Consider the following 15,960-nt stretch of genomic DNA (forward strand, 5'->3'; position numbering starts at 1 on the left):
GAAACAAAATTAATTTTCACTCCTCTTTCTAAAAGTGTAAGTCCCCACTGTGCCAGAAGGAATAACAGAATTGAAAATCTTGTCTGGAGGTGTGGAGGGGTTGGGGGGATCAATTTGCAGAAACATCTGTTAGGTATGGAGCATCGACTACCAAGATCTATTAGTCCATGCAACTGAATCACCTTCACTGATAAAATAATTCCCTCCTCCCAACCCCCCCCCCACATTTACCAATTCTTTTTTTTTAATATGCACACAGAGCCCAAGAACATAAACATACTTCTACCAAAGGTCATCCTTAACTGAGCAGTTTAAAACCACAAAGCCTCCTTGAATTAACTCCAAAAATCTATAAGTTTCATATACAATCAATCTTCCAAAGGAATTTACCTGGACAAAGAACATAACGTTTGTTTTAAGATTTATCTTAAAATGAACAGTGTGAGCTTATGTAAAAAAGGGAGGTGATTAAATAGAATTCTAAAACTCTATTCAAAATACAACTCCGCAGCAGAACTAGGTCCTTGTAACTTGAGACTAAACGACAGCATTCCTAGCCAGAAAATGGGAACAATGCAATCAATCTAACAGTGTTTATAACTTTACTATGAGGCTGGTAAGAAGCAGAACTGATTTCTAATCCTTAGCTCAGTGGCACTCAAAACTTCAGCATACCTAAGAATCTTCTGATTATGAAAACTCCACATTCTTGGACCCCACACAGACCTACCCACTGAGGATCTCTAAGGACTAAGCAACAATAGTGTTTAATCTAGGTAACTCTGAGCATGGCGGCTAAGGACCACATCCTAAGGGATGCAGCCCTCGCTAAGTGAGCGCGTGTTTTGTTATGTAAACACTACAATGAAGTTAAGATGGTAACAGGACTTGGACATTGATCCTGAGTATGGGTTGTAATCTGTAGGCTAATGGCCACGGCTTAGAAATGTTCACGCTGGGCAGAGAGGCTGGTCATTGTAATACCAGCAGATAAAACCACACAGGGCCAATTTTTCATTAATGAGCGGCTGCCTGCTCCAAGTGAGCCCCCCAGATCAGGAGTGTGGAATTACAAAGAAATCTCTGGGGCTGGGGCCCAGGAATCATGTTTTAACATTTCTCCAGGTGATTCTTCCATATGGTGCATGCTCCAGCATGTTTTAGTTAATGCAAATACATTTTATAACGAGAAATACTTAATAATCACAATTTCTTCTTGCCTTGTCCTCCTGCGGGTTTTATCTTTGCTTTGTTACTAAAGGATGCGCTGTTTATAACCACACCCTCTCAACTTAACCCCACGCCTTCCCCACTGTGGTGCAAAATGTATTTATGTAGCACAGTAGGTTTGAGCTAGCTTTATTTCCCGCTAGCTAACGGACAATTAGCACCTCCCAGACAGCCAAAGAGCTCCCACCAGACCCGTCAGTATGGTGGCAGGGGTAATTATGAAGGGACATACCCTCGGGCTTTCAGTGCCCCCGGGTTCCAAGGAGTGCCTTTCCACCATGCCTCCCAAGGCCTCCCATGAAAGCCAGCGGACAAGTCAAATGGGCACTTGGTGGTGTGGCTGCGTTACTCCCCCCATAAAATATTGGGTCTATGGTTGAGTACACTTGTTCTCACATTTTGGAACACATCAAAATCTCTAGAGGAAATTAATAAAAATACAGATTCCTTGGTTGCAACCTCAGCTTCTGATTCAGTAGTATTCCAGAAGGTCTCCTAAACCTGTATTTTAACAAGCTTCCCAGAAGATTCTTATACATAGCAAGGTTTGAGAATCCCAGATGTTATGGGAGACACCTACGCTATAGAGTAGAAAATCTGAGCTTACGTCAAACTCACCCAGTATTTGGTGTGTAAACCTTGGAAGACCTCAGCTTCCTCAAAGTAGAAACAACACCCACCTCACAAGGCTGTTACAGTGGCAACACACATACAAGGCCTTCCTGAAATGCCAAGCGCCAAAAGCAGGAGAGGAAAACTGGCGGGTGCAGAATCCCACAATCACCAATGAGGGTCCCCCTTGCCTAAAAAGGTAGCTTCAATAAGAAGCATACCTCTGACACACCCTTCCTGGGCAACCTCTCCTAGGAGCCTCCCTAGGGTAATTTTTAAAAGCCACAGGTGCCCAGGTCTCACTCTCAGAGGTTCCAATTCCATGAGTCAGGTGGGATTTAGGAATAGCGGTTTTTATTTAATTCCAGGATAACTGACATACAGCATTATAACAGTTTCAGGTGTATGAGAGAGTGATTCAACAAATCTATACATGACTCCTTACTCTTTTTTTTTTTTTTAAGATTTTATTTATTTATTTGACAGAGAGAGATCACAAGTAGGCAGAGAGGCAGGTAGGGAGGCGGGGAAGGAGACTCCCTGCTGAGCAGAGAGCCTGTTGCGGGGGCTCGATTCCAGGACCCTGAGGGGATCATGACCTGAACCAAAGGCAGAGGCTTAACCCACTGAGCCACCCAGGCGCCCCATGACTCCTTACTCTTAATCCCCACCACCTAGTTCACCCATCCCCCCACCCACCTCTTTTCTTTAGAGGTAAGAGTGGGGTTTTTTGTTTGCCTCTTTCTTTGGTCTCTGTTTTGTTTCTTAAATTCCACATCTGAGTGAAATCATATGGTATTTGCTTTTCTCTGACTGACTTACTTCACTTGGCATTACACCCTCTAAGGAACAGCATTTTTAAGAGCTTCTCCGGTGATTTGGACGCACACTCAGGGCCAAGAACCAGAGCCTCAATTAAAGTCAGGGTCCCGCCAGACATCCCAAGAAAAGGAAAAAGCACCTAGTGGTGGTCAGGAAAGTTGAATTCCAGTGCCAGCTTTGCCAAGGGGCACCACTAAATCTCATCCTTCTGGACTCTGGTTCCTTCCCTGTCAAAGGGAGAGGCTGATCTAGAACCATTCGGACCTCTGGTTTTCAAACAATTAACTTTCCTGGAATCACTCTAAGATCTCCTATGAAGACATCTGCCCTTCCTTCTTGGGTGCCCTAAACCCAACTGCTTTGAGCTTGCACTTCAGGCTGCCCTTGGCTGAAACCTTACCCTTTAATCCTGCTGGGAAGGGCCTGGGAGTGACAGGTGCCGAGCCCAATGGAAAGCCCTTCAAGGAGAAAATTAAGCCTCTTAAAGTGCCCTGATGTAATCTCTCAAACCCAGGAATAATCCACACACCTCTGGGAAGATCTGCCATGCATGACCTTGGGCCACACACAGGAGATACCTTCACTTACATCAAACTGGGTCCTACACCCCAGTGTCAAGTAATTATGGGTGGTCTTACAGCAATGCAAACACAGAAGACAGGGGTTGTCACTTAAACACACGAAGCCCTGGGACTCCCTAAGCTGGGTGCTTGAGAGAGCAGCACTGAGGGAATCAGGGAACGTGGCCATCCAGCCACAGGCTCCCTCTGCATGGGCTCAAATGCAGCAGGACACAGAGGAGACATCTCTCCATGCAGTCAAGTGCACAGTGGGGATGAGTGATGAACCAAACAACCCACCAGAACATCGAGGTCAATGATAAACACTTCAGACAAGTGAATTTGCTGTCTTCAACCCAGTGACACCAGCTACCCAGAGGATGGCTTAAGTGCCCCTCCTTCCGAGATAAAAATGAGAGAGGCAACCATGTGTCTGCAGCTCACTATCCTTCGCAGGTGCCTTCTATCACTCAACAAGGAGTTAGCAAGGAAGGGCTTCCTTCATTCACTTGAACCTCTAATGCTTACCACTTGATCTAAAATGCACTGGCCCCATGAGACACTGCTTTTCCACTTCTATACTCTCTTCTTCAGCTCAAACCTGGGGAAGATTTCCATTTCCTCATCTAAGGCTAACCTCTGTAATCAGCAAGTTTTCTTCATCAATGACTCATTAAAAATTTCTGTGAACTCCTATGTGCCAGCCATTGCTCTAGACACTTGGGGATGCAGTACCAGATAGTTTCCCTCATGAGCTTCTATCCTGTCCTTCTATAAATGAATCACATATCAGGGAATGATAAAAGATATGAACACCAAAAAGGAAGAGGTTTGAGAGCAGGGGCTAGAGGGTGCCAGGGAGACCTCCGCGGGAGACACTGGAGGCAACTGGCAAACGGAATGAAGGGTGAGAAAGCAACCCCAACCTTAGAAGCAGGACGGATGAGGAGATCCAGCAGGAAAGCTGGAAGGAGGCGCAGCACCCAGGGTGTAGGAGAACCAGAGGAGAATGGGGGAATGGAAGCCAGGTGAAGAAAGTGTCCCAGAGGGCAATCAGCTGGCTAACCGCTGCTGAGAGGCTGCAGAAGGTGACAGGGAAGAGCTGGCCACCGGACAACACTGGAACCTGAAGACGTGTGGGTTCAGTGAAGGGGTGGGGCAAAAGCCAAACTGGAGTGGGTTCAAGACAGAATGAGCAGGGAGGAAATGGGGCAGGGCGTATGGCAATTCTTTCAGAAAGGTTTACTATTAAGGAGAGGAGAGGAATGGAAGAAGAGTTGACTCAGGGATGGGGTCAAGACTGTGCTGTGGTTGCTGCTTTTTTCCCTTAATATGAGGGCTACTAAAGTATCTCTCTCAGAAGATTATCCATCAGAGAAGGAAAGTGATCATGCAAAGAGGAAAGGGCATATACATGCATGAGTGAAAGTCTTGCACACCAAAAGAAAACAGGCTCCAATGCATAGGTGGTTACAAGGCTCTGTGGATACAATGTTGCTCAGCTAGAGCTGGAGATAGGCTAGCAGATCTTAATAGGAAGGAAGATGATGCAACTCATTCCTAATTGCCTTTTTTTCTCTGAAATAAGCCAGGTTATCAGCTGAAAGTGGGGGTGAGGATAGAAACATAGTGTACCCCGCTGTGCCAAAAGTTCCCCTTGAGATCTGTGGTCATAAATCAAAAGGGACGATATAGACGGCTGTTTGTTTTCTCTAGCCGGGTTCCTCTGCCTCAGGCAGGAGCAAGGTAGGTAGGCAGAGGGTGGGGTTTTCCCAAGAAAGTTAGATGAAGAGAGAAAGGGTCAAGGGAGTTGAGGGTGTATGCGAGCACCTGAGCTGGGGGCAAGGGAGGTCAGAGAAGACGAGTGGGATGATGGTCAATGAAACGTAGAAGGGTCACCAGGTCAGAGGCCCTTGCAGGGTGTTGCCTTGTGGAACTGAGTACAAGAGGGAAAAAGATGAAAGAGAAAAGGTGAGGGTCACACTGGAATGCTTGTCAAGATTTTGCTGGAGGTGTAGGTACTGGTAATGACAAGGTCCGCAACTGTGTTTTTCAAATGAAGGGCTACTGGACAGGAAAATCAGTATAGTGAGTCATAAGGAGCATTCTTTTTTAATTGAATAAATTTTAAAAGTCTAAGATACATTATACCTAATAAGGGTAAATAATGTTTGGGGAAACTGGTTTCAGTTGTGTGTGTGTGTGTGTGTTCATACTGGGTCATCACATCAAATTGCTATGGTCTGTGGACTGGTGTTTAAAGAACAAGGACATCATGGCAGGGCTTCTCGATGCTGGCATGGCTGACATTCTAGGCCAGATAATTCCTTGTTGTGGGAGCTGTCCTATGCATTGAAAGATGTTTAGCACCAACCCCCATTAAATGCCAGTAGCACCCCTTCCTCCCTCCAAAGGAGACCCACAGAAATGTCTCTAGACAGTGCCAAATACCCTGTCTAGAAATAACCACGGGAGGGATGGCAGAAACAGGGTAGAGGAAAAGATAACAAAGAGAGGTGGCCAAGGGACTTTTGACTGGTCGATCTATATAGATTTCAAGTCACCAAAAATGTTGATGGCACCATACGACTCACTGTTTAAAAATTCTGATTATCAGGGGGCACCTGGGGGCTCAGTAAGTTAAGCATCTGCCTTCCACTCAGCTCATGAGGTGCTGGGTTCAAGCCCCACATTGGGCTCCTTACTTATGGCAGAGTCTGCTTTTCCCTCTCCTTCTGCCTTTCCCTGCTGTGCTCATGTGCACACTCACTCTCTGTCACAAAAATAAATAAAAATCTTTTAAAATTCTGATTATCAGGAAAATTAATAAAGCATAATTAAGCAGGAAAAATGTTCTTAAACATGCTTACAAAATTCAGTTCTAAGGCTTTCCTGTAAATTAAGGTATATAATATAAAATGGTGAAATATACAAAATCTATAATCCCAAAATATCTGAGCAAACAGAAGCGAGCTAAGGATTACAGAAAACGAAGCACACTGCATTCATCGCTATATATAGGGAGATGTTACTGTTTTGATATTTGATCATTACAGAGAAATATAAATTCTTATACATAGCTGATAAACCCAAAGCCAGCCACTAGCAAGATTTTTATGAGTGTTTTCTGATTATAAAAGAAACATACACTAAATATAGAGAAAATTTGGAAAATACCAAAAAGTATTTTTTTTAAGATTTTTATTTATTTATTTGACAGAGAGAGATCACAAGTAGGCAGAGAGAAAGCGGGGGAAGCAGGCTCCCTGCTGAGCAGAGAGCCCGATGTGGGGCTCGATCCCAGGACCCTGAAATCATGACCTGAGCCGAAGGCAGAGGCTTTAACCCACTGAGCCACCCAGGTGCCCCCCAAAAAGTATTTTTAAGAAATTTTAAATATCTATAACACCACCAGCCAGAAAAATTCATTTGGTTTGTTCCATTCGTGCAAAATATATATTAAAAAAAAAGAAGTAGTAGTTGTTGAAGGGAGGAGGGACTATGGTCCAGATGAACAGAATCTTCAAATATGAGGTAACATGAGGCAGAGGACTGTAAATCGAAGCTCTATACCTTAGCTACTTATCAGAATTACTTGGAAAACTTACCCACCAGTGCCAAGGCCACACCCAAACCAATGCATCAGAATCCATAGGTGATCCCAATGAGTGGTCATCGGGGAGAACCCTACAAAAGAGATTCATCCTACAAACTGAAGCAAGATCTCCTTCATGAAAATTCCATTTTTTTATACACCCCACGACCAATTTTGCTTTGCTTATAACTTATATGTGAAATCATTAGAAAATAAAAAGCACTAAAATTAAGTGGCTAAAAATAGAACAAACGTTTATCTGCTAAAGATAAACGTTTTAGAATTTTAGAATCAGGGGATCAGTGGGGAGGGGAGCCTTTCAGGGAAACTTCTCTTGAGCTTGGGGACATCTGAGCCTCTAAGGACATACACACAAGTGAGGGTCCCTGGGGACAGCCAAGCACGCACGTGCCACTGATAAGCGCTGTTAGAAATGTGTCCCCTCTGGAGGCAGTGAAATAAACACTTGTTGAAATTAATGGCTAGTGCACTTAATTTCCTCCAAAGGAAAAAAAAAAAATGCACTAATGACCAGATTACAATACAATTTAAGCAACATCATCTGCTCACCATTTTCTTCACAATGCCCTTCACATGTAGCAACTTTTCATTAAAAGAAATCAATGACTTCAAATCTTGCTATGCATGCATGTTGAAAGACCAAAACCAAAAACCAAACAATCCCTAACAGTCCTCCCCACTCTCTCATGAGAATCCATTACCAAATATTTAAAACAATACTCATGAACTCTGACTTTTACTGTGGAGTAAACATCCATCCATTTATCCATCACTAAACCCCAAACACATACAACAGAGGCAGACAACAATTAAATAACATAACCCAAATATTGATTCTCCCTGCTTGGTAAAATTGATAAAACTGAGTTAACTTGGCTCGATTGGCATTCTAACTTTCATCCAGGACAGGGTAGAGCACTGGCTTGACAGGAGCACAAGATCTGCAAATCGGGAAGCTAGTGTCTCTAAACTAGCTGTTCTCAAAATATGGTCCATGACCAGCAAGATCAGCATCACTGGGGAGATTATAAATGCAAATCACCAAACCCACCCAAGACTGACTGAGTCTGAAAACCTGGACAATCTGGCTTTTAACAAGCCCTGCAGGTGATTCTGATGCATTTTAGCTGGGGAACCACTGGTGTACCTAAACCATGATTTTTAAATTGTGCAGCAGAGCCCTGGCTTGCAGTGGGTTGAGATTCTGAGTCTCCCACCTGAACTCATAGGGTCACAGAAGGTCACCTCTTTCTTCTTTCTTTTTTTTAAAGATTTTATTTATTCATTTATTTGAGAGAGAGAGACCGAGATGACAATAGAGAGAAGGAGCAGGGGGGAGAGGGAGAAGCACGCTCCCCGCCAGGCTTGTGGGACCATGACCTGAGCTAAAGGCAGACACATAACCAACTGAGCCACTCAAGTGCCCCCAGAGGATGGACTTCTTAAAACGTGGATGGAGTTGCCACTGCTTTTCAAAATTTGATTTTAGTGGTAACTGCTAAGAATTCATAAATTCCATCAAGTTTCAAAATCACACTAAGAGGCAAGATTATAAATGATTCAGGTGGAACAGTCAGAAAGCTAAGAGTCATGTAGGAGACCTGAGTTCAAATGCCAGCACAGCCATTAAACAGGCTCTCTGAGCCTCAGATAGGAAAACCAAGCTTCAGGATACGCTGCTGCTATCTGAGAACACTGCCATTGGCCAGACCTTCACTCAGCTGGGATCAGAGAAAGTCAAGGAAAAGGAGAGTGCGTGCCAAGAGCTTTTTCTTTTTTTAAGATTTTATTTATTTATTTGTTTTGTTTGAGAGAGAGATAGAAAGATACCGCACCCATGAATGGTGGGGAGGGACAGATGGAGAGGGAGAAGCAAGTCCCTGCTGAGCAGGGAGCCCAACAATGCAGGGCTCAATCCCAGGACCATGGGGTCATGACCAGAGCCCAGGGCAGATACTTAACTGACTGAGCCACCCAGGCACCCCACTAAGAGCTTTCCCCCCTTATTTTATTTACTTAATTATTTTTATTAACATATAATGTATTGTTTGCCCCAGGGGTACAGGTCTGTGAATTATCAGGCTTACACACTTTACGGCATTCACCATAGCACTTACCCTCAGAGCTTTCTTGGTCTCTTAATCTCACTACTCCCCCGTGGGGATAGAGGTAAACAGCTTTTCCTGAAGCCATCCTTGACAATGAAGGCACTGACTCAAAAGTGGGAAATCTCAGAATGTCAGGAGATAATTAACTGAAAGTTTCCAAAGAGATAAAAGATTGTTGCAGAAGGCATCAGAAAAAGCAGCTGAGATACTGTTCATCTTTTGTTTTCAAAATGGTCCCAAACATGTTTCATATTCATGAACCAAATACCATTTTCAAGTGCTTCCATATAGAAAAGCTTTTGTGTTTGAGCAAGTAAACCCATCAAGGTGTATATGGACCAAGTTCATCACCCCCTGTTCCCGCTGTCAATTTTAAACAATCTCAAGTTTTGTGTGTCCTTACACATCATTCTCCCAGGTTATACGAATAGGACTTCTTTTTTAAATAAGAAATAGGATCATACTATATATGATACTCTGTAACTTGATTTTACTTCCGTTTAAAACATCATGGATATCCCTTACAAAATCCAAAATAAACGCTATATTATTCATCCTACTGAGGGACATTTCAAGTTGCTTGTTCATTTACTTTAATAACCCTACAGTGAACATCTTCATGCACAAGTCCTTGCATGCTGATGATTTTCCTCCTGTAAGACAGGACTCTAAATATGGGATTGCTGGTGCATATGGCAGCAGGTTCCAAACTTACAGAGAAATTGTCTGCTTTCCCTAAATCTTACAACAATTCATACTCCCGTGAGAGTCTGTGAGTTGCCCCACAATACATCTAACAGAAGATGCTACCAATTTTTTAAAAAGTGGGTCAACTGGATGGACAGAAAAGGTAATATCTGTGGGTTTATTTATTTTTTTTTTTCAGCATGACAGTATTCATTATTTTTGCACCACACCCAGTGCTCCATGCAATCCGTGCCCTCTCCAATACCCACCACCTGGATCCCCCAACCTCCCACCCCCCGCCCCTTCAAAACCCTCAGATTGTTTTTCAGAGTCCATAGTCTCTCATGGTTCACCTCCCCTTCCAATTTCCCTCAACTCCCTTCTCCTCTCCATCTCCCCTTGGTAATATGTTTTAAAAGTGCGTTTCCCTGACCACTGTGGAGGTTAAAAATCTTTTCACATGTTTATTGACCATTTATATCTCTGCTTCTGGGAACACTGTTCATATCCTCTGTTATTTTTCTTTCTTCCTTTTTTTTTTTTTTAGATTTTGTTTATTTATTTGACAGAGAGAGAGATCACAAGTAGGCAGAGAGACAGGTGGAGAGAGGGAAGCAGGCTCCCCGCTGAGCAGAGAGCCTGATGCAGGGCTCGATCCCAGGACCCTAAGATCATGACCTGAGCCAAAGGCAGAGGCTTAACCCACTGAGGCACCCAGACACCCCTCTGTTCATCTTTCTACGATGTTGTCCTTCAAATCTATTTAATCACACACTCATTTTCCCCCACCCCATCTATTAGCTATGTAAAGTACAAATGAGTATCATCCCCTAGGAAGTCAGCATGTGAGGTTAGGGCAGGGGATATCTTAGCATGAAGTGCATCATAAGCCCTCAAAACAAATGCTGAGTAAGTGAATAGGGAGACTTAGAGAATTTTGTTTGCTAAGATTGGAATTAAAAGAGTAAAAAGGAAATACAAATATTCATTTCTTTTCCTACAAATTTAGAACAGCATCACTTTGGCTGAAATTAAATCTTTGGTTAAGAGAAACACAAAACCATGTTCTTGGCATTGACTCTGAAAATCCACTGTGAAATGGGTGGTAAATGAGCCCAGTCTTAATTCACAGTTCTGGGTAAAGAAAGGCTCTCACAACCAAAGCATTTTGTACCCAGCCTTGTCTACCAGCTGTCATTCAAATGGCACCTGCCACTGAGCCAAAGGTTGTTAGGATGGTGATGGACAGGAGAAGCCTACCTGAAGCATTTTGTTTCTTTTTTGTTTTTTTGCCTCCACCCCCTCCAAGACTTTTTGCCTTTTAAAATCCCCCACTTATTGAGGAGGGGGCCTGTGAAGGAGGCCTACAGGGGGAGTTCGACAGAGTTCAGATTCCTTAACTCTTAACTTTAGGCAAAACATCTGTTTAAACCCACCATTTATCCCCATTATTTGTAATAGTTCTGTTTGGCTTATGTTTTAACTAGTCTCCTTATTAAATATAAAAGTAATAGGATTAAGAAGTTCTGGGGGAAAGTACTGTAATTAAAAAGGCACCAGTTGGGTAAGTTAAGCTGAAATTTTGGCCCTGCTTATTACATTTTCCTTCTTGTCTTTAAAATGTTTTTTGTACCCAATAAAAATAACTTTGAATTATTTAACTCTTTTTTTAATACTTCCTGTATTAGCCAAACACCACCCAAAATCTGCAAGAAAACATTATGACTCAAAAGTTCTTAATCGGGGCACCTGGGTGGCTCAGTGGGTTAAGCCGCTGCCTTCAACTCGGGTCATGGTCCCGGAGTCCTGGGATCGAGCCCCACATGGGGCTCCCTGTTCAGCAGGAAGCCTGCTTCTCCCTCTTCCACTCCTCCTACTTGTGTTCCCTCTCTCACTGTGTCTTTCTCTCTATCAAATAAATATATAAAATCTTAAAAAAAAAAAAAAAGTTCTTAATAATGTTACAGATCACAAGTTTCTGACACTGTCCCAAGTGTTTGGACATGCGCACATACAACACAACACACACACCACAACACACACATCACATAGCCCAGTAAATGGACAGGCAAAGCTCCAAAACCCACAGGCATTTTCTAACCTTTTGTAGTTATAAAATCCTCTTAACAACAACAACAAAAATCCAGGAACTTTGATCAAGTTACAAAGTTATAATATAAATCAGGCAAGAGGCAACAAAGCACAATTTATAACATTTTGTTAGGAGAGGCCTAAGAATCTGATAAATATGAAGGTAGTAAATTTGGGAATGAGGATTGAAGGATTTGCAACTTTTAATTTTTTATTTCAGCTTTATTAAGAAAATTTTTTAAAAATTTAATTTGTATTGTATTAACATTTAGCACATGAACACAGTATGTGACATATATGTAGTTACAAAACATAATGCTAAAATGAATAAATGTGTTTCTAGATGTGCAGATTTTTTTTTCTGACCATAGTTGGTAAAAACTTGGATTGTTCACCATCTGTAACCACCTTTAACTGTTCTTGGGAACTAAAAATCTGCTAGGATTGATGCATGGGGGTGAAGGGAATCAGTATAATTTTGAGGTACAAAACACAGAAGCTGGACTAGAGATCTCCATCTTCCCCCATCATTTACACATGCACACACATGCACACACACACACCTCTTTGTAAAACTTGACTTTCAGTGAAAATACTCTAGGAAAGAAACACTGTTCGGTTTGAAAAACCCTAAACTAGGAGGTTTAGCAGTAAGCTAATTCAAGACACACCTATAAGCCTAAGCCTGTAAAGCATATCCCCAGTAACTCATTTAACAGTTTTAAAATTTTGCTTTCCATTTGGAGGTAGAACCACAACATCAGTGTCAAAAAGGACACTTTAATTAAAACTGTTTTGTATCTCCTTGATAACCTGGGTGGGTACAAAGGCAGAGAAAAATCAGTGACTTCCCCAATCAGTGACAGCCTGGTCTTTTTGTGATTCAAGGTACCAGGACTAAGACTAGGAACTTTACAAAATAGATGGTTTTCTGCAACTGATTTGATTCTCTCCTAATCAGCTATACTAATTTTGGATAAATGTACCTTGGGCTCTGGGTGTTTTCCACAATTCCAGGGCTGAAAGAAAGAGAAAAGGAAGGAAGGAAGGAAGGAAGGAAGGAAGGAAGGAAGGAAGGAAGGAAGGAGCGAGCATTCATGCAGGTAACCCTCAAGGCCACTTGTCACATCCACCACCCCTGCACAGTGTTTTCATAGATCTCCCAAATCAGTAACCAGAAGATAAATCTTGGAAACGCAATGGCTGACAACCACACTGGAGGCACTTAATGAAGTGGACTAGCGAAGGACCAGCCTAACCCCCGACATCACAGGGCGCATCCCAGATGAAAGCTTCACACCCCTCTGCCTTTTTCTGTGATCCCTTGAAGACTCTCCAGTGATGAAGCCCCAAAGTGCTAACATGACCTCAATACTATGGCATCGTTTCAATAAGACGCCAAGGAGAAATGCTGGCATGTTTCTGCATTCAGCTCATTGTAGGTCAGCAAACACGCCCTTCCTCTGCCCCTTCACAAAGGAGCGATCACAATCTACTGTATTTCAAAAGAAAAGAATGCCCATGGCCCCACTCCTGAGAAGTCGCCAACTCCAGGCTTTGGAAGAGGGAGGAGGATAGCGCGCAACCTGACGAATGCCACAGCTCAGCACACCCAGGTACTATCAAAGCCAAAGTACGCAGTGGAGCACCAGCGTGCTTGTAATTTATGTGCATCTGGGGCCCCATTTCTCGGGACGTCATCCCTACCCTCCTCTTTGTGTCTTGGACAACACCAAACACCTCAGCTCACGCTTCTCTCATCTTCTGTTAACCGGAGGTTCGTTTTCACCACGAGACACAGGGATTTTGAAACAACTCTCTTTCCCCCAATCACCTCGACTCTTCACGGACGGCACAAATTCAAGTTTCCCCCACGCGTCACCTGAAGCCCCAACTTCTGGAAACGCCCCCCACCCCCCATCTCGCCTCCAAGAGCTGGCATCGCGGCGAAAGCCGAGCACGCAGCCGCGGGCGCTGCTGCTGTCGCCACCGCAGTCAAGGAGGCTCGGGGAGGCTCGGCCCGTTCTTCGGCCCCGGGGCGACCGCAGGCCAGGCTCTCGCCCGGGACCGCCAGTCGGCTCCCCTCCTCTCCCGCAGGGACAGAGCTCCCGCGCCGTGCGGAGCGCCCAGGCGAAGCCCGGCGCCGGGAGCACGCTCCGCACCAGGCGCCCGGCCGGGGGACCCCGCCAAGCGCACGGCTCGGGCGGAGCGCCGAGGCGGCCGCGGCGGCTGGGGAGAGGGGCGTGTTCCCTGCGCCTCCGAGCCTGCACGCCGCGTCTCAGCCGGACAGGGAGCCGGGGAAGCCGGGCGCGCAACCCCTCACGGAGGCTCTGGGCCCTCCACCCGGGCCGGGCCGGCCTGGCAACGCGCTGCAGCCCGCGCGTCCCTGCGGGAACAGCCTTCGTGCGCGCTCTGCGCCGCCGCCTCCGCGCCTGCCTCGGCGCGCAAACTTTCCCGGCGAAAACCCCTCCGGCCTCTCCTGCGGGGGTGCCGCACTGTCCCCGGGACCCCAGAAACTACGCCCCTACCCTCCGCAGCCAAGACCCACTGAAAATATGGCGCCCTCGAACGTCGTTCTTCGGTCCCCTCAGGGAATCCCGAAATGCCCAGTCCCCAAGACCCTCCGGCTCCCAATGAGCGCGAAACTGTAGCTTGCGGGGCCAAAGAAGGAAAGGGCGCCGCTCGTCCAGTGCGAGGCCAGCGGCACTAAATCCAAATCCTGCTCTCGCACTCGGGCGGGCGCTGCCCAGGTCCCTCAGCAGCCAGCAGTTTCGCTGGTGGCGAGACTGCCAAGGGGAGTCGTAGAATCGGCAGGTCTGGGAGTCCGTTACTGGACGAGCTCCGCGTCGGCGGGCTGACTTTGCCTCGAGCCTCAGCCGGAGACTTGTTTGCAAAGTGGCTTTGGAGTCGGGGCGGCCAGTGCTGGAATGAAGCCGGTCCGCCCGCGCCAACTCTCCTGGCGCGGGGGCCCGGCCCGGGCCGAGGGGACACTCCATGCAGACGGGGCCGCTTTTCAAAGCCCAGTTACCGGAAACCCAGCGGGAGCCCCGGAGGGGACTGGCTGCCCGAGGCCAGGAATCCGTTCTCAGGCGCCGGCTGCCAGCCTGTTTGCAAACCGCTGCGCCCAGGTCGAGTGCAGTGAAACATACATGTGCAATAGACAGGTGCATTAAATTTATTTTATTTTTATTTTTATTTTTCTTGCAAAAAGCCCTCCTAGGACATCAAATCTGGGAGCTTTGCAGGTTTTTTTTCCTGCATTGGCATCACTCACGAGATGCAAAAGGAAGGAAAAAAACACCCACATTTTCCTTCGGTAAAGGGGATGGAAAAGACACGAGAAATTCATGCAACGTGCATGCAGCTGGAGGAAGAGGAAAACCCGAGTGAGCCGTGCGTCTTACCGGGGGATGCATTTACTGTCTCATTGCAGAGCGCCTGCCCCGGAGTGCAGCTGGCGTCCCCCCGCGCGCCCGGCGACCGCTCCGCTCCCGCAGCCGCCTCAGCCGCTGCCGCCGCCGCTGGCTCCGGGCGCGGAACAAGAGCCGAGGGCGAGCGCGAGCGCACGGCCCGCGAGCGCCGGGAGGGCAGGAAGCGCGTCATCACTCGGGGACGGCGCGGCCCGGCGCGGCCCCGCGCGGCCCTAGTCCAGCAGCGGCGCCGTGCGGCACCCGGCTTGGGCGAGCAAGGGCCCCTTCGGGGTCTCTACCCCGCGGCCTGCTGCTGGGAGGGTCCGCGACGCGAGGCGCTACGCCGGCCACGCTGTCGTGGGGATAAGGGGGCGCACAGTGACCCCGGCTTCCTCGAACTCGGGCTCAGCTGTGAGGGAGATTAGAGAGGACACGGCGTCTATGGAACGGGGCCCCTGGGACCGCAGAGCTCTCCCCGCGGACCACTGGCCACCCTGGAGCGAGCTGCATGGTTCCGACGAGAGGAGAGTGGCCGGCTGTGGGGTCCTGCCCTGACGCCGTCGGCGGGAGCCGGCAGCCGGCTCCCTCTCTGCACGTGTTGCACATGCGACACTGAAATTGGTGGTCAGAGGTCACTTACGGGTTTTGAGAATGGCTGTAGAGAAGGGGCAGCGGGGGCACTCTATTTATAAGGAAATTTTTTATTCTATTGCCTACTGTACCTTTGAATAAAGTCAGTTATATGCCTGTTACATATACACAGTCATTAGGAAATGTAGGATGACATGAAACAACATGATGGTTATTAAGGGGGCAGGGAGACA

The 15,960-nt window shown here is 46.4% G+C and overlaps 1 protein-coding gene across 2 annotated transcripts in view; it reads right to left on the minus strand.

Moving 5' to 3' along the window:
* TLN2 (talin 2) overlaps positions 1-15,277 on the minus strand; it is a 412,475-nt gene extending 397,198 nt beyond the window's left edge. For both annotated transcript variants that reach the window (XM_032864802.1, XM_032864799.1), the window contains exon 1: positions 15,131-15,277. The gene's annotated coding sequence lies outside the window, so the exon portion shown is untranslated. The remainder of the gene's footprint in view (positions 1-15,130) is intronic.
* Between the last annotated feature and the right edge of the window lie 683 nt (positions 15,278-15,960).

This window comes from Lontra canadensis, unplaced genomic scaffold (genome assembly GCF_010015895.1).
Source record: "Lontra canadensis isolate GAN:19392208 unplaced genomic scaffold, GSC_riverotter_1.0 scaffold28, whole genome shotgun sequence".
Lineage (NCBI taxonomy): Eukaryota > Metazoa > Chordata > Mammalia > Carnivora > Mustelidae > Lontra > Lontra canadensis.